The sequence below is a fragment of the Pelodiscus sinensis genome, chromosome 15 (assembly GCF_052426305.1).
Source record: "Pelodiscus sinensis isolate ZL-2025 chromosome 15, ASM5242630v1, whole genome shotgun sequence".
NCBI classification, from domain to species: domain Eukaryota; kingdom Metazoa; phylum Chordata; order Testudines; family Trionychidae; genus Pelodiscus; species Pelodiscus sinensis.
This window is the reverse complement of record NC_143066.1, coordinates 38,606,825-38,626,559: the sequence shown is the minus strand read 5'-3', so window position 1 is coordinate 38,626,559 and position 19,735 is coordinate 38,606,825.

The window sequence follows — 19,735 nt, the reverse complement described above, 5'->3', positions numbered from 1 at the left end:
AAGGAGTTCCACAGGTTGACTATTTGCTTTGTGAAGAAGAACTTTCTCTTATTATTTTGAAGTGGGCTACCCATTCCTTTCCTTTGGTGTCCTCTAGTCCTTCTATTATGGGAACTAATGAAGAACTTTTCTGTATGCACCCTCTCCACCCCACTCATGCTTTTATAGACCTCTATCCTATCCCCCCTCAGTCTCCTCTTTTCTAAGCTGAAAAGTCCCAGTCTCTTTAGCCTCTCTTCATATGGGACCTGTTCCAAACCCCTCATCATTGCAGTTGCCCTCCCCTCTCCCACCCTCTCTCTTCCCCTCACCCACCTCCTTTTCCCAGTCTCCCCCAGTTTTGTTCAATAAAGAGAGATTCTATTTTTGAACACAATTGTCCGTTATTTTGTACATCAGGAAGGGGGGCTAGGGAGGGGTAAGTGGAAGGAGGTGAGGGAGGAATGAGGTACAAGCCCCCGATGAGGAGGACTGGGCTGGCTTTGCGGGCTTCTGGGGGTGGAATCTCTCCTGCAGCCCCCCAATTGTCCCCTCTCCCCAGATGGCAGCCTGCGGCAAGTGCAGCTGGTCTGATGGCCGAGTGCTGTGATGTGCCCAGTGTGGGTACTCCGGGCAATCCAAGCCAGGACTGCTTTGCAAGCGGGGCACCCCTGAGAACTGTCTGTCCGGGGTGGGGGTCGGATCCCTCTAAGCACAGCCCTCGGCTAGCCTGAGACAGCAGCTCCACGCTCTAAGTCCTCATCTGATTCCCTGCCGGCACTGCTTCCGGCCATCCTTAACCCTGGTTCAGGGTCCACTCAGTGTGGACATGCTAGTTCGAATTAGCGTTTTGCTAATTCGAACTAGTTTTTTAGTCTGGATGCGTTAGTTCGAATTAGCTTAGTTCGAATTAACTAATTCGAACTAAGTTAGTTCGAATTAGTGCTGTAGCGTAGACATACCCCTGGGGTACGTCTACACTACATGCCTCTGTCGGCAGAGGCATGTAGATTTGTTTGTTCAGCAAAGGTAAATGAAGCCGCGATTTAAATGATTGCGGCTTCATTTACATTTACATGGCTGCCGCGCTGAGCCGACAAACAGCTGATCAGCTGTTTGTCGGCTCAGCGCGGCAGCCATGTAAATGTAAATGAAGCCGCGATCATTTAAATCGCGGTTTCATTTGCCTTTGCTGATCTGTCTAATCTACATGCCTCTGCCGACAGAGGCATGTAGTCTAGACACAGCCTTAGATAAATGTCTATCAGGGAGGCTGTGTCTAGACTGGCAAGTTTTTCTGCAAAAGCAGCTGATTTTGTGGAAAAACTTGCCAGCTGTCTACACTGGCCGCTTGAATTTCCGCAAGAACACTGATGATCTCGTGTAAGATTGTCAGTATTCTTGTGGAAATACTATGCTGCTCCTGTTCGGGCAAAAGCCCTCTTGCGCTGCGCAAGAGGGCCAGTGTAGACAATGCGGTATTGTTTTACACAAAAAAGCCCCGATGGCGAAAATGGCGATCGGGGCTTTCTTGCGCAAAACCGCGCCTAGCTTGGCACGGACGCTTTTCCGCAAAAAGTGCTTTTGCGGAGAAGCGTCCGTGCCAATCTAGATGCTCTTTTCCGCAAATGCTTTTAACGGAAAAACTTTTTCCATTAAAAGCATTTGCGGAAAATCATGGCAGTCTAGACGTAGCCGGATGATCTAGACGGTGCTTGGTCCTGCCGTGAGGGCAGGGGACTGGACTCGATGACCTCTCGAGGTCCCTTCCAGTCCTAATAGTCTACGATTCACAGCCTGTCGGACTCTGGTCTCTCTTGCCACGGCTCCCATCACGGTAGAGTTTCATAGTGAGCCCGGCCGTGCATTTTCTTGCACCAATTCTTTTACCAAAGAAGCCAAATGCTCATCGGGTGTAAATCACCACGGCTACATTCAAGATGACGGAGCTTCTCCAGGCGCACTAGCTGGGGCGGGGGTAGCACTGTCAAGTGGTTATTATGTCGTCCCGGTGGCGTGGGGAGTCTGAGCCCTGCACCCTCATCTGCAGGCAGATGTGACTCTCAGCCAGAAAGTGGAACAGAAGGGTCCTTGGGCCCCCTCCCTGCATCCTCAGCCAGCCCAGACTAACAAACACCCTCAGCCACCGGTCCCACCCTGCAGGTAGGGAACACCTTTTGCCTGGGAAAAGGGATGAAGGAGCAGGTGGGGCTGATGGCATCTCCCACCCATGCTCAGGTGACGAGAGAGTCTGAGCCATTGTGTACATGGCAGCCAGGGGCAGCCTCCCCCGCAGTGTGAGTCACACCCATCCTCAGCTGGGCACCAGCGCAGTGCCCAGGGAAACTGAGGCACGCGCACACACCGTCGTGTTACAACAGAGCAGCCCAAGACAGCAGGAATTGCATACAATGTAACAAGCCCACAGAGTGAACACAAGACCCACTACGTCACACGCCCCTCCGGCTGCTGTCACGCTTGACAACGTGTTAAGATTCCGGCCACGTGTGGGATTCAGCCTCGTAGCCTCTGTCTGGGGAGTCGGCAGCGTATGGCATTTTTGGAGCCGTGTCCACCTCTGGCAAAGTCAGTTCTACCTGTAGCCCCTCTCCTCCACCTGCTGGGGTCTTCCCTTTTACCCCCTTTGCTTTCAACTTGCTTCTGGCAGGAGTCATTTTTCGTTTAACGGGTCTATGCAGAGCCCGGCGCAGGTACAAAACTTGCATCCGCAGAGTTCTGCAGCCACATCCATGCATGCGGATATAAAGCAGCTCTCCATGGATTAGCAGAGCTCTAGGCAGGGCTGGATTGAGGCGTGGGCTAGCCGGGCAGCTGCCCTGAGCGCCAATCTATGGGGGGCACCTGATGGCAGCTGTGCGCCCCTTATAGCTGCCATCAGGCGCCATGCGCCCGGCTCCTGGATCGTGGGTTGCAGCAGCTCCCAGCAGCGACCACCCGGGGCGGGGGCCGCGTTAACCACCGCAGCGCCGGCCAGCAGCACCCTCCCCCCCGCGGCCGCAGGGCCCTGCATGGTCAGGCTCAGCCTGCCCTGAGCGGCCCCGGGTTGCGCGCCAGCGGCGGTTGCTGGGCTGGGTCGGGCTGGGCACATACATCCTGCCGCCGCAGCTCTGCACGCCCTCTCCCATGTGCTGGGCGGATGAGGCGCAATTAAACTGTCTTCCCGGAGCGCCGGAATGGCTCGGTCCAGCCCTGGCTCTAGGTCTATGTTTGTGCCACAGATTCGGAACAAGAGGCCCGTCTGGATTCCCAGGGCTTTAAAGAAAAGGCCACATGCCAAATAGAAACCCCTTGTTTTCCCCAGCCCCTCGCTTTGCTCTTTAAAAAGAAGTGGCCGAGAGCACCGTTTGCTGGACTCTTCAGCGTGGGACTCTGCCTGAGACAAAGGCAGCAAGAGGGGCCATCCTAGGAAGTAATGCCAGCCAAAGAAGTCCACATTGTTACCTTCACATTTGGAAGCAATTACCTGCCTGTTATGTAAAACTTTTATTAAACAACTGGAGAAATTCAGTAACGTGTTAATCATCGGTTGAATGACATCTGCCTAATACCAGAGATTTTTTGAACTGGAGCAGGCGGGTTCAACAGTTCAGCATGATTACCAAAGCATATTGCTCCTTTTTTTCGTTCTCCTACGTGTTAATTTTTCAGATTTATTATTTTAGGCTCCCGTGTCTCGTATGTTCACGACACGTCAACATCTGTTATATCTCTGCATTTCACAGCTCTTTATTCTTTGCCCCGTTAAGCTTTGGGCACTCGGCTGAGACAGCCAGCCAGTGGCTTATGGAGTGTTCCAAAGCAGCCCAAAAGAAGATTTTTCCAGGGACATTTGGCATGAAGGCGCACCAAAAAAAGGGGGGTGGGAGTTGATAAATGGATGCAGTGATATGGGAAAAGAGGAGAAGCCAGTGAGAGTAAGGGACAGACTAAGGCTACGTCTACACTACAAAGAAAAGTCGGTAAGAGATACACTATTTGCAAACTGCAATTTGTGTCTCTTTTCCCGCTTTTTCGTTGGAAGAGGCATTTCCAAAATTTGGCCCATCTACACGGCACGCAATTTCGGAAGAACCCGCTCTTGCAAGCCATCCCTTCCTTCCTCGTAAAACGAGGTTTACAGGGATGGCGAAAGAACGCATCTGCTTTTCCGAAAGCTTTTTCGGAAAAGCGGATACGTTCCTTGGATGCGGCAGTGCTTTTCCGGAGTACGTTCGGTATCCCGGAAAAACGCTGCAGTCTAGACGTAGACTAAGAAGAGAACATGGTATCTAGAGAAGACTTTGAATGTCTGTAGCAATGCACATGATTGGTGTTTGAGACACATTTGTGGAAAGATTTTAGCTTCTCCCTCCTCTTTTTTTATACATTAACGCAAACCAGGGAGACACTATATTGTAATGGATGCATTAGAATTCTCCAAGGCCCACAGAACAGATGTTAGTGCTTTTGAGATGGGAAGGAGTTTAAGGGAAGGAAGGTAGATTATATCCAGGAGGTTACAGCCAAGGCTCTCTGGGAACACCCCCCCAGAGCACTTGTCCGGATCAAACTCTCTAGGACTTGGCTGAGACATTCCACTCCAGGATGACTCTTTGCACACGAGCTGTCAGTGGCTGGGGAGAGGAAGGGTGAAAGGGCAAGAAAGTTATTTAAAAATAATATCCGTTGGCCACTTGGACTGCATGGCGGCCAGCGGCCAGCTGGAGAACAGAGAGAGTGAAGGAGTCGGATGTGGACAGCAGCAGTCTGTGCTTCCCACGCGCACACCTCCTGCAAGGCAACTCAACTGCGATCCACCGAGCAACCGAGAAATCGGTGGTTGGGATACGAACAAGGTTCCCGGAGGAACTTGACTGGGACTCACCACCAGACATTCCGCATTAACCAGCGAACGGAAACAGCCTCTCTCCTCGCCAACGTAGAGCAGTCAGAAATGTGTCTGACCAGCTGGTCTTCACTCTTGGCCTCCCTCCTACCATCCCGCCATGCATCTAGACCAGTGTTTCGCAAATTCTTTTTATAAAGTACCCCTTTAAAATATATATATATAAGTACCCACAGTGCCTACAGTTTTCAGACATACACCACTTTTTTCTACCATTGCAACACATTTATTTAAACAACTTAATCGTAGCGGGGCGGGCGATGACATTTTTGGGCGTAAAAAGGACAAAAATAATAAAACGCTGTAAAACTTAAAACAAAAATTCAGTTTTCTCCAAATTTCAGTTGTGTTGACGTACGCCCCCCAGACTTCTCTCGAGTACCCCTAAAGGTACTCGTACCACTGGTTGAGAAACACTGCTCTAAACTAGCAGTCTGACCATAACTGCATCACCTTGGTGAGGCAAGATTTCAGCCAGTCCCACATCTATGTAATAAACACATCAAAGTAATTGAAACTGACGCCCAAACTCCCTTTCACTCCAGGGTCTCAGATCTTTTGGGGGGGGGGGGGAAGGGGGTTTCAACAGCCATTATTTTATAACGTGGATTTGGTGCCCCTGGCTAATATTTATTTGGGGAGGAGGATGTGGCGGAGGGGAGGGGAGAGGTAAGGCAGATAGAGAAGAACAGCATGGAGCTATTGCGTTTAGAATATGAGCCATTACACATAGGCTCATATACAACTTGCTGGTTTAAAGTGATGCAACTATGGAAGGTGTGATATTCACAGTACTAACCTATGTACATCAGAACAGCCACACTGGACCAGACCAAAGGTCCATCTAGCCCAGTATCCTGTCTTCTGACAGCGGCCAATGCCAGGTGCCCCAGAGGGAGAAAACAGAACAGGGACTCATCCAGTGATCCCTCCCGTCACCCATTTCCAGCCTCTGACAGAGGCTAGAGACACCATTCCTACCCATCCTGGCTCATAGCCATTGATGGCCCTAACTTCCATGAATTTATCTAGTTTTCTTTAACCCTATTGAAGTCCTGGTCTTCACAACATCCTCTGGCAAGGAGTTCCACAGGTTGACTTGTACCGAGTGAAGAAAAACTTCCTTTTATTTTGTTGTAAACCTGCTGCCTCAATTTAATTCGCTGACCCCTAGTTCTTATATTGTAGGAAGCAAGTAAATCACTTTTCCTTATTCACTTGCTCCATACCTGTCATCATTTTATAGATCTCGACCATATCCCCCTTAGCGTACATCTACACAACAGGCTAAAGCAGAATTAAGCTACTCAATTCCAGCTACATCAATAGCGTAGCTTAAGTCGAAATGCCTGGTTTCAGTTTTTGGGGCTGTATACACAGCAGGAAGTCCGAGTTAGAGCTCTCCTCCTCCGATTTCCCTTCCTCCTCGTCCAATGAGGGTTATGGGAGTCGAAGACAGACATCCTCCAGCTCGCCGTTATTTTGACATTATGTCGAAATAACTGCTTGTAGTGTAGATGCCGACTATGTTATTTCAGAATCACGTCAGCGATTCCGAAATAACACTGCTGTGTACACGTACCCTCAGTCTTCTCTTTTCTAAGCTGAAAGTAGCCTCTGGACATGCATTAATCTTGGCACCTATGTACGGTAGGAACCGATCTAAAGCATATACTCCCCAAGGTGGCGCTGTCTGAGCTAAGCTACCAAGACGACGACATGGTTCCCAGACAGGATCAAAACAGTCAGCAGACTAAGGCTACGGCTAGACTGCGAGGGTGTTTTTGGGATACTGGAGGTATCCTGAAAAAACTCCGCTGCGTTCAAGGAACGCGTTTGCTCTTCCGCTTTTTTTTTTTTTTTGGCAGAAGAGCAAACACTCTTTCAGAAGCCCCTGTATTCCTCGTTCTACAAGGAAGAAGGGGGCTTTTGAAAGAGGGTTTTTTCCTAACATTTAGCCCAGTTTAGATGGATCAAATGTCAGAAAAGCCCCTTCCAACAAACATATCGGAAAAAGCTACGTAAAATGCGGAGCGCATTTTGAATAGCTTTTTCCAGCAAACAGATGTAGTCTAAACGTACCCTATGCAGCCAATATTTAATGCTTTAGAGCAGGGGTCTCCAAACTTTTCAGCCCGAGGGCCGCATTAACTATCAAACAGCAGTTCGGGGGCCGACTACACACTTGAGGTCCAAATAAAAAACAATCAAAACATGCAATGTAATGATCGGTTGGAAAACATAACGCACTACTGCGTGCCTCTATTTTAATTCGGTAAAAACATAACGTCCACGTAAGCGGCGGCTGATCTTGGCAGGATACACGTAAATTTCCGTAATTTTTTTTCCGTAGACAAAAAGGTCTCCACGGGCCGGATGAGAGGGCCTCGCGGGCCGCATCTGGCCCACGGGCCGTAGTTTGGAGACCCCTGCTTTAGAGGAAAACTAAACTCCTCTAACTCCCTGATTAGTGCTTTAAATAGCATACAATCGTTCCCAGCGGAGGACTGGCAAATCTTACCCCTGTTGACTGCGAGTATCTTTTATCTTGGATAGTTACAAATGTATTGATACTGCAAATGTATCAAAACCAGCCGCTGTGGCACAGACCGGATCCCATCCGCGCCAAAACTGACACGCTAGTCCAGTGGCTTTCAAACTCCTTTTCTCATGACCCAGTTGAAGAAAATTGCCAAGGCCTGTGACACAGCTATCACAGAGTTGTGGGGAGTCACCGGGCCCTGCCCCTCGCCCCCATCCGCAGCCTGATGGGACTGTCAGCCGGCTGGTAGAACAGAAGGTTTACTCGTTGACCGGGACACAGCGTAGCACAGACTTGTTGCAACAGAGGAACCAGAAGCCGCCAGTGCAATCCAACGTGGAGAGAGGAGAACCCGGGCCCAGCGCCCGGGACCCCCTCCCTGCGTCCGAAGCCAGCCAAGACTAACTCTCACCCTCAGGCACCGGTCCCAACCTGCAGGATTCCCCGCGTGCTCCTTCGTCCAGTTTCAAAAGGTGTCACCTTTTGAATCTTTCACCTAGGCCTGGGGGTCTCCAACCGTTTGAAGCCCGAGATCACTGTTTGAATTTAAGTGTGGTCCAAGATCTACCTCAAATATAAATCCCCTGGCTCCGCCTCCTTCCCGCCCCTTCTCTCAGGCTCCACCCCCGGTTAACTCCATCCTCCTTCTCTTGCCCATCCTCACTCACTTTCCTCAGGCTGGGGACCAGGGATGGGGGGCAGGCTCTGGACATGGATTAAGGGATCTGGAAGGTGAGGGGGCTCGGAGCTGCTCTTAGGGCAGGCAGTTGGGGTACCGGAGGGAGTTCTAGGTGCTGGTTCTGGGACAGCATTTGGATGCAGGAGGCTCGGGACTGGGACAGGGGTTGCGGTGCAGGATGGGGTCCATGACTGGGGTAGGTTTTCAGGATGTGAGCTCCAGCTGGTCACTGCTTACCTCAGGGGGCTCCTGGGTGGGGGTGGAGGGGCTAAGGCAGGCTCACCCCTGCCCTGGCCCTGCAGCACTCCCTAAAGCAGCCAGAAAACTCCCTCTCAAGTCCTGTTGTGGCCCCTCTCTGCTTTGTGGAGAAAGGATACAGAGTGGGAGGGGGCAGCTTGACATCAGCCCCCCTCTCCTGCCTGCACAGAAAGCAGGAGGTTCCCCGGGGGGACGGGCAGCTCCAAGGCAAAGAGCAGGAGGTGCACATCAACTGAAGCGCCCGCACTTGACAGCCTCATGGCCAAACCCGTCAGGATCCCGTCAGAGCCTCCCAATCTACCAATAGATCCCCATCGACTAGTTGGTGCCCACGGACCTACGCTCAGGTTACAAGAGAGTCTGAGCTACTGTTGTGTGCTAAGATGGGGCAGTCTGGGGCAGCCTCCCCCTCCCCGCTCAGTGAGAGCCATGCCCAACCTTCCCATCCCCAGCGGGGTACCAGAGCAGTGCACAGGGAAACTGAGGCACACACACGGGGTTACAATGGAACAGCACAAGGCAGTAGGAATCACATACAATATCACAAAGCAAACAGAGCGCACACAATCCCCACTGTCACAGCAACGTAATTTGACTGGAGCGTGGGATCTGGGATGGGGCTGAGGATGGGAGGTTTGGAGTGTGGGGGGGGGCTCTGGCTTTGGAGGGGGGGGTAAGGCTGGGGCAGGAGGGGCTGATCTCGAATGGCTCCTGATCAGCGGTGCAGCAGGGGGCTAAGGCAGCTTCCTGCCTCTCCTGGCCCCGCAGACCAGGCTGCGACCCAGAAGCAGCCGGCAGCAGGCTCCCGGCCAATGGGAGTGTGGAGCTAGTGCTCGGGGTGGGGCTATGTGCTCCCCCCCCCACATACACACACTTAGGAGCCAGGCTGTTGCTGGCCACTTCTGGGGTCTGTGGTGCTGGGCCCAGAAGGGAGCTGTCTTAGCCCCCCCACTGCTCACCTGACCCCCCCCCCCCCCACAGCACCGAAACCCAGCACCCAACATCCCACTCTAAGTCATGCCCTGTCATTTGAAAACCCCTGGTCTGTAAGGTTCCTAACCCTCAGGAGCTACGGATCTCAGTATCACTGGGGAAAGGGCCTCAGGAGGTAGAACATACCACGACCCGGCTTCCTACATCTTCCCTTGGGATGGCGTTTATTGGGGGGGGGGGGGGAGGGGGGGGGGAGATTCCATTCTTTTTCTTTATATTATGCCCCTTTGAGACCATTCCACGAAAAGTACTTTGACACCCTCCCTTGAAATCAGCCCCGATATTAACATCAGTCAAGCCTTGGCCGCTGAATTGCCCTTTCGGTTCTGTGATTCAGTCTGTAATAAAAACCTCATAAATAAAGCGTGGCAGGATCAGCAGGGACACCGACCTTGCGGGCCTCCCTCCCTTCTTAATCCAGGAAAAATCCCCCTCATTTCTGCCCAGGCCGTGTACGAGGGGAGAAAGGGTTTGCCCTGAGTTTTCAGAAGCGGCTGCTTCTCCCTCTCATCATTTCAGACGTCAGTTACTTCCGCCATCCTTGGCAAGTGGAGGAATGAACACGTGGCGTTCACAGGCCCGATTCGGCTCACGTATCGATGTAGCGCCATGGACTGTCTCCTCGTTTACGCTGGTGAGAGTGATCGGAACCAGTGCTTTACATTCCTGCTTTCCCGGATTTCGCTGCTTCCCTAAACTCACATCCCTTTAGACATTCAAGAAAAAGCAGATCAAAAAGCTTAACATAGGCCCAACAGCAGAGCCCGTGTTCTATTTCACAGCTTCATCATATTTAAATGCCATAGCTTTGGAGAGAGGTAGATACGCTGGAGGGCAGAGATAGGTCTAGAGTGACCTAGACAGATTAGAGGATTGGGCCAAAAGAAATCTGATGAGGTTCAACAAGGACAAGTGTAGAGTCCTGCACTTGGGACGGAAGAATCCCAAGCATTGTTACAGGCTGGGGACTGAATGGCTAAGTAGTAATTCTGCAGAAAAGGACCTGGGGGTTCCAGTGGATGAGAAGCTGGATAGGAGTCAGCAAGGGGCCCTTGTAGCCAAGAAGGCGAATGGCATAGTAGGGGGCATTAGGAGGAGCATTGCCAGCCGATCTACAGAAGTGATCGGTCCCCTTTATTCAGCTCTGGTGAGGCCACAGCTGGAGTATTGTGTCCAGTTCTGCCCCCACTTCCCACACTATAGGAAGGGTGTCAATGCATTGGAGAGGGTCCAGCGGAGGGCGACCAAAATGATTCGGGGGCTGGAGCATGTGACCTACGAGGAGAGGCTGAGGGATTTGGGCTTCTTTAGTCTGCAGAAGAGAAGCGTGAGGGGGGATTTGAGAGCAGCCTTCAACTCCCTGCAGGGAGGTTCCAAAGAGGCTGGAGAGAGGCTGTTCTCAGTGGGGGCAGGTGGCAGAACAAGGAGCAATGGGCTCAAGTTGCAGTGGGGGGAGATCTAGGTTGGAAATTAGGAAAATCCATTTCCTTAGGCAGGTGGGAAGCGCTGGGCTGGGTTCCCTAGGGAAGGGGTGGAATCTCCATCCCTAGAGGTGTTTAAGTCTCGTCTTAAAGCCCTGGCTGGGATGGTTGAGTTGGGGTCAGTCCTGCTTTGGGCAGGGGGCTGGACTCAACGACCTTCTGAGGTCTCTTCCAGCCCTAAGATTCTATGATTCTAATGAGCAGAAGTCTGTAAAAAAATTCCCAGTTCTACCAACGTCAGCTATTACTTAATCTCCATCAGTGGACGGGGGATACGGTCAAGGTCTATAAAATCCTGATTGGTATGGAGAAAGCAAATAAGGACAAGTTATGTACTTGTTCCCATCACATAAGAACTAGGGATCACCAAATGAAATCAACAGGTAGCAGGTTTAAAACAGACTAAAGGAAGTTTTTCTTCATGCCGCGCACAGTCAACCTGTGGAACTCCTTGCCAGAGGATGTTGTGAAGACCAGGACTTTAATAAGGTTAAAAAAAGAACTAGATACATTCATGGAGGATAGACCCATCAATGGCTATTAGCCAGGATGTGTAGGAATGGTGTCTCAAGCCTCTGTTTGTCAGAGGGTAGAGATGGATGGCAGGAGAGAGATCGCTTGATGATTCCCTGTTCTGTTTACTCCCTCTGGGGCACCTGGCATTGGCCACTGTTGGAAGACAGGATACTAGGCTAGATGGACCTTTGGCTAGATGGACCAGTATGGCTGTTCTTATGTTCTAACGTGTAAAGGGACGTTCTTCCCTGGAATCTTGTAGACCTAGCAACAGGACAGCACACTAGAAAGGAGGTTCTAAGAGCCGTTGGAAAGGGCTTTTTGTCTTTGTCTCTTTTCCTTCCTCTCTCTCTCTCTTTGGGTACATCTACACAGCAGGGCTAAAGTCAAATTAAGTGACAACTTCAGCTAGCTTCATTCGGCTTTTGGTGCTGTCTACACAGCAGGAAGTCGAAGAAAGAGCACTCTTCTGTCGACTTCCCTTACTTCTCGAGAAATGAGGGTTAGCAGGAATCAGCATAAGAAGTCCTTCATCTCGACATTACTTCAAAATAAAGGCTTGTAGTGTAGACACACACGATGTTATTCCGAAATAACGCTGCTGAGCAGACATACCCTTTGATTTAAAGAACAAAACTGGCAGCGCTTCACCTCTGATCAAATAATCTCCCCCCGCTCTCCGGCCCCAACTGGTTTTGCTGCTCAACGTGAGAAGATGCTTTTGGGACAGGAAGTCCACGGATGCTGCAGCTGCACCAGGGGAAGGTCCCAGGTTATCCTGCAATGGAAAAATCGAACCACCTGGAGTTGACATAACACCCTGAGTGCCAGGCCATGAGTGGTACAAGCCACCTGAGAACGCCTCAGCCACTCCACGCTGGTATGAGCGTGGCCGGCTTTGCGCCCGTCTCGCGCTGTCCATCCGAGGACCTCACAGTTCCTTCCAGACCCTCAAATGGCGAGAACCTCTTTGGTCCAGAATCACGCAAGCACCCCAGAACAAAACCCAGGTCTCCTTCCACGCCTACTCTGACCCTTGGTCCCTATGCCACTGGACAGAGCTGAGACCACAATCATCTTTGCCTAGGGCCAACAAATGGTATGGCATGGATGTAGACTGGTGTCATGGGGCAGGACGACCTGGGTCTGTTGGCTTTACAAGTTTAAGGGCACTTGTAAAGAGGGCATGCGATGGTCGGGCGCATGTTATAATCAAAGGGGGGTTTGGTTTAGGATGTGGTTCAATAGTGATTGGCAGCAACGTCACTGGAAGGATCAGCTTACAGCACCATTTCGGAGAAAGTACACCACAATATGACTTCATAGGACATCTTTGTGCAGGTCACTTCTCTGCACTGCAGTGGCCTATGGGTAACTGGCATTCTAGACGAGCCAAACACTTCCCACTCCTCAAGCCCTGTTTCCAGTTCACGGGGGTGGGGTATTTCATTCACCCCCACTGATAAAAATGACAGCCGGGACTGGCCCTACCATGAGGCCAATTGAGGCAGCCGCCTCAGGTGCCAGACTGTGTGTGTGGGGGGGTGGAGGAGGGGAGCGAGGGGTCCCACCGGGACCCAGAGTGTAGAAAATTGTGTCTGCTGCTGGTGCATATGTAGGGAGCAAAGCAGTCCCATGAGAGGAGTAGAACAGGAAGGAGGCAGAATTGAGACCTTTCAAAGTTTTGGCCCAAGCGAGGAGGTCTGGGGGCGTCATTTGAGCTCCCCGCATCAGGGGCCAAAATGTTGTGGGACAGCCCTGATGACAGCATCTGTCTATCGCTTTTTCAGAAAGAGATGCCATCCGGTTAGTTGTGTCCCATCTCCACTAAGGCTATGTCTACACGGCAGGCTTCTTGCGCGAGAAGCTTTTTGCGGAAGAGATCATCCGCAAAAACGTCTTGTGCAAGAGCACACACACTGCAAAAGCGCATCAGAAAAGCCATGCGCTTGTGCGCAAGCGTGTGTCCACAGTGCATGGACACTCTCTCGAAAGCAAGCGCTGATTGCCATTCACAGAATGGCCACGAGGGCACCTGTGCTTCTTTCGTTGGGTTTTTTTGCGCAAAAACAACCTATTTCTGTTCATGCACACTTTTTTGTGCAAGAGCTCTTACACAAAAAGGCTTATTCCTCATAGAAAGAGGAATACCTATACCGCCAAAACCCCTCTGTTCCTTCAATTCACTGAAAGTTTTCTTGCACAAAAACGCGCTTGAGGTGTGGACACACCACGAGTTTTTGCGCAAAAACTCTGCAGTGTAGACATAGCCCGAGTAACCTGCTTAATCGAACACAATTCCCCCCTTTTTGTTGCTCTTCGTAGCAGGTGTTATTTTTGTCACTTTACACAACCCCTTTCCGCATCCTCCTCAGGGGGGAAAATAATTCTTTATAAGGCCATCCCCAAAACCGCAGAATGGCTGGCCTGGAGTACAAATAAAGCTTGTGGCTTCTAACAGAGGGAACTTCCTGCCTCATTTAAAAGGCTTTAAATAATTAGCCACAGCTTGAAAGTTAAGTCAGGGACACTTGCTGCATTCTGAATCTTGGCAAGAGGGATCACTTCTGGAGTCTATTGTAAAATTTGCTCGGAGATAATGTGCAGATTTGATCTGCGTTGGGAATGGACATTTGGAGGAGGCAGGGTGTGCCAGGGAGAAATGTGTTGCCACAATAAAACTCCCATTATTTTTTAAAAACAACCTATAGACTTGCCACGGGACATAGGAAGCTACAAGGAATTGTATGAACATAGAAATTGCCACGTTCTATTTTACTGGTGGGTCAGTATCTTATCACCAACACTATCCAGTACCTGATGCTCTGGAGGAAAGATCAGAAATCCCCAATTAGGCCGTTAAGGGATAATCTGCCCCAGAAAAAGTTTCCTCCTGACCCCCATAGTTAGAGGTTTGCTTCAGAGACTTGAAGCATGAGGGTTATTATTGTATCCCCTCCCCAAGGAGAAATTTGGATGAAAACAAAACATTTGTTAAAATTTCAGGCTTTGTTAAAAAACAAAACCAAACCATGAAAACTACCCCCCCCCCCCAGTTTTCAGCAACTGAAAACATTTTGGTTCTTCAATAAACATGTGAAAAAGGGGTGAAAATGTTTTTTTTTTGCTAGTTTTGTTAAAAATCTACTTTCCATCTTTTTTGGCAACCAATTCTATTTATGACATTCCTTCCAAAAATCCATGGGATTTAAAAATAAAACAAACAATTATAATTACATTATTTATATTGGGGTTCCTAGGTCAAGAACCAAAACCCTGTTACACTAGGCACTATACAGAGAACAAAAATATGGTCCATGCACCAAAGAGTTTATATTCAAAGTATGAGACAAGAGATAAAGGATGGAGACAGACAGACAGATGGGAGAGCACAAGGAAACAATGAGACAACACTGGTCATTATGACAACCTTAGTCACTCGCTGTCTGACTGTTGTCAAGTGTTTTGTACATATCCCAGCACATCCCATAACATAAGAACTAGGGGTCACCAAATGCAATTAATAGATAGGTTTAAAACAAACAAAAGGAAGTTTTTCTTCACACAGTGCACAGTTAACCCATGGAACTCCTTGCCAGAGGATGTTGTAAAGACCAGGACTTCAGCAGCGTTCAAAACAGAACTAGATAAATTCAAAGAGGTTAGCTCCATTGATACTTATTAGCCAGGGTGGGTAGGAATGGTGTCCGCAGCCTCTGTTTGTCAGTGGCTAGAAATGGGTGACAGGAGAGGCATCACTCTCTGATTACCTGTTTTGTTCATTCCTACTGGGGCATCTGGCATTGGCCACTAGGCTAGATGGACCTTTGGCCATTCTTATGAGAGTTTTAAGGAAGGATTTGCATATTTATGGGGAACAGGACCAGCCCAAGGTTTTTAGCACCCTAGGCAAACTCTGACTTCAGCACCCACATTCAATAGAGGGGAAAAGGAGAAATTATTGCACATCTGACAACATCATAGTATCATCAGTCTAGTGTCTTTTAATTTATTTGATCATTTCGATGCTCACTTAAAACTATTAAAAAAATTAAACAGAAGGATGGAATTTCTATCATCAAACACTATTGCGTTTGGAACGGAAAGGAATGTCTGTGTCAGGTGGTATTTGGTAACATTAGCAGTCAGGCGTTCCGAAAATCAGGACTTTAGTACTGTTAAAGTAATAGCAGTCTACAATAAACACACAATCTTTACAATAAACACACAATCTTAATACTACACGCACGTGTGATTCTCCTTTTACAATCTCGTTAAAACCTCTTACCAAATTTTTCAAGTCACACAACACAAATTCTTGGTGGGCACAGCATCTTCGGGATCATGGCTCATAACATGTTGCGGGGCTCTGAGGGTGTGTCTAAACTACATGGTTCCATCGATGGAGCCATGTAGATCAGGCTGATCGGCAAAGGGAAATGAAGCCGCAATTTAAATAATCGCAGCTTCATTTAAATTTAAATGGCTGTCGCGCTGAGCCGACACACAGCTGATCAGCTGTGTGTCGGCTCAGCGCGCTAGTCTGGACGCTCCCACACTGACCTGAAAGCCCTTTATCGACCTCCCCGTTATGCCTCGGAGGATAAGGTTTACCGGGGAGGTCGATAAAGGGCTTTCATGTCGGCAGGGGAGCGTCCAGACTGCCCCGATCTGCCTACAAACAGCTGATCGGCAGAGCGGGGCAGCCATTTAAATTTAAATGAAGCAGCGATTATTTAAATCGCGGCTTCATTTCCCTTTGCCGAACAAACAAATCTACATGGTGCCGTTGACGGCGCCATGTAGTTTAGACGTACCCTGACTGGCTTTCACTATGTGGTGAGCATCCGGACAACACTGGGCTACTGAGAATGACTGACCTGCCAGACCTCACCCCCAGGTGGCGCTCTTTGGAAGCGATCCCGTGACACATTTTAACTGTACAGGTTGGATCTCCCTAGTCTGGCACCCTCAGGAGCTGAGCTATCCCGAACCAGGGAGTTTGCAAGGTGGCTGGGATTCCCCCAGTCGCCATCAGCCCTGCGCTCGCCAGGGGGTCCCAGCCAGGACTTCCAAGTCTGAGGCTCCCCAGGGATGGACTCCCCAGCTGCCACTGGCCCAGACCCTGCCAGAGCTCCCAAGCATTCGGGTTGCCAGGTGTGCAGTTTTCACCCGGACAGTCCGGCAATTGCATCTTCTGTCCAGTAAAAACCCCCAGAAAATACTGGATATGTAAACTATTTTACTGTTTTTCCTCGGACAGACATTCTTCCCTGCTGTGGGAATTTAAAGGCACAGCAACCTTCCCTCCCCCCCCAACCAATTCTTTCCCCCACCATGTTCGGGATTTTTTGTGAAAGTAACTGGCAACCCTACCAAGCACCTATGGGACTCCTAGTTGGCTCAGGCTCCCGGCCTCTAGGGCTCTTTGGTCAAGCAACATCATGGTCTTGCCGGACGACAGAGTCCCAGATTTGGGAGGTTCAACCTGTATTTACATGCTCCACAATGTGAAATAAAGAATGTAACCACTTCCGATATGGCAATGATGCACTGTTTTAGAAGTACAATATTTGATACTTTCATTTACAGGAGATAACATATTACTATATTTTTAAATCGAGAAAAAAATACACATCCATCTAATTTGGCATTCCTTAAAATACGGAGCCCTAGGTGGCTGCCTAGTTCACCTATATGGTCAGGCTGGCCACGATGGGGAGCTCTTTCCAGGCACGAAAGGCAGATGGGGAGAAAGCCCACAGGAGTTTTTGAACATTTCCCCAATGGGTGACAACTCTGGATATTCTCGCTAGCCATATAAACCTCAAATCTCTTCTTGATAAAGATGTTCCTCTTTCTGCTATGATGATTTAAAAATGTAAACTCTGGTACAGGTTGAACCTCTCTCATCTGGCACTCTGGTCCGGCAACATCCATAGTCTGGTATGACTTGAGTTCGCCGGATGGCCACTTATCATGGGCGTAACCAAGTTTCCCGTGGTCCCATAAAGTTTGTTCACATCCATCAGACCTAGCTCTCAGGGTTCTGTGTTATTTAGCTCCAGTTTACCCTAAATGTTGTCTAAGAGCCCAGTAAAGCAGTAGAAGTGTTGGTCATGCTGCAAGACAATACTCACCTCCCGTGGTTTGGCAAATTCTCTGGTTCAGCACTGGTCAGGTCCTGAGGGTGCCCCACTACCAGGGCCGGATTAAGCCATGGGCTAGCCAGGCAGCTGCCCGGGGCACCAAACTATGGGGGGCGCCTGGCTCACGGGCTGCAGCAGCTCTTAGCAGTTACCCTGTAGCAGCCGCCAGGCCGCGTTAGCACCGGCCAGCAGCACCCTTCCCCCCGTGGCCGCAGGGCCCTGCACAGCCAGGTTCTGCCCGCTCTGGGTGGTCCCAGGCTGCACGCCAGCAGCGGTAGCCAGGCTGGGCTGGGCCGGGCTGCCGCCAGCTCCACGTACCCTCCCCACATGCTGGGCGGGGGCGGGGCCGCGCATGCGCCCTCCCCCACCCTGGGGTGCAATTAAACTGTCTGCCTGGGGCACCAGAATAGTTCGATCCAGCCCTCCACCCTACAGAGGTTCAACCTGTAGCGGCGCGAGCTTGGATGATCGTGATCAGACAAAAAAAAAAATAGGTGTTGCTGATATTTATTTATTTTCTGTTCTGTTTCTTCATTCATCATCAGGTAAATGTGGCTTTGACAGCCCCGACTTCCTAAAATCCAGGGAAGGTGACTAGTACAATGAGCAGCCAAGCAACACCTTACATCATGTGCATGTTATTTTTCACTGGACATAAATTGTTAGCTAGTTTTCCTTTGTTTTGAATCCCCAAGGGGTAGAGGTGGGGAAGGCCATTCAGTAATAAAAGCATTGATCCACAGTGAGTAACGCAACCGGGTAATGGAAAAGAATCCAAACCTAGACATTTTTTCTTTCACTGGGGAAATTTTTAAGTGCCTGCCAAGCAGAGTTACTAAAATGGTTGAAGAAACACCGCTAATTGAGATCTTAAGCAGCAAAGCATAATTTTGATCCCGTCATAAATTCTTACTTAGTCAAATGTCCTCAAAAAGCACACTTCTCCAATAGAACCGCATACGCGTGCACACACACACACACACACACGTGACCAATACTGTGAAGGCTTGCTATACCTAAAACAACCAGATTTTTATTAAACATCTGAGTCCAGCTTTCATTTAAAGACTTTTCTCCCCGTTAGGTCTACGGGAGTTAGAAAGCAGAGGCTTGCTCAGTAGAACAAAGAATTACCGTGCCGGGCATGCGAGATTCCACAGTGAGACGGTTTTAACGACTCCTCTGACAGAAGGTTTTAATAGCAGTTGAGTCTGAAAACTGACACTGCTTTCCAGTCCGTGCTACTTTCGCTCAATCACAGTCCACGTTTATTATTATGCAAAATATTATTTTTGTTGTTACGCGTCTCAGAAAATCAGATCACCAATCTTCTGACATCTTAGGAGAGAGCGCCACATTCTGCGTCTTACCGCCAAAAATGGCATTATTGCTATTCTCTATTATTTGTATTCCCATCGTGCCTGGAAACCATAGACATGGACCCTGGTGCGCTAGGGGCTGTACAGAACAAAAAGATGGCCCTGCCCCCAAGTGCTGAGGGAGCATGGCAGAACATTAGAACATCAGGTGGCTCTGCCACTGAATCACCATGTAGCCTGGTAAAGTGGCAGGGCAGAGCCTTGTAAAGAGTAGATAAGCCTCTCGGTGTTACTCAGAGAGATGGAGTTAATTCACTAAATGCTTTTAGAGGGGCCTAGGGCTTGTCTTCACTATCCACGATCCATCTTCTGGAGTTTGACTGAGCAAGTCTAATTAAGACTTGCTAAATCAAGTTCAGAGAGCGCCCCTGCCTGAGGCTAGTACTCCTCCTTTTGCAAGGGATAAGGGAAGCCAACGGGAGCGTTTGCTCCTGTTGATCTCCCACTGTGGGGATGCCACCAAGCCTGGCTTACAGTAAACCAACTCCAGCTACATATTTTACGTAGGTGGAATTGCGTACTTTAAGCCGAGCTGCCAGGTCTACAGTAGACCTGGCCTAAGATGACATACCTTGAACGTGTCAACCAATATTCAGAGAGGTAGCCGTGGTACTCTGTTTCCGCAAAAGCAACAAGGGGTCCAGTGGCACTTTAAGGACTAACATTTATTAGGGCATATCCCTTCCTTTTTTTCTTTTCTCTTCACGCATCTGAAGACGTGAGTTGTATCTGATGAAAGCTTATGCCCGAATACATTCGTTAGTCCTTAAAGGGCCACCGGATTCCTCCTTGTTTCAGCCAACGTTATTCTTCTTTTATGCAAGAGCCAGCAATGCTTTATTGTTTGCTGGGT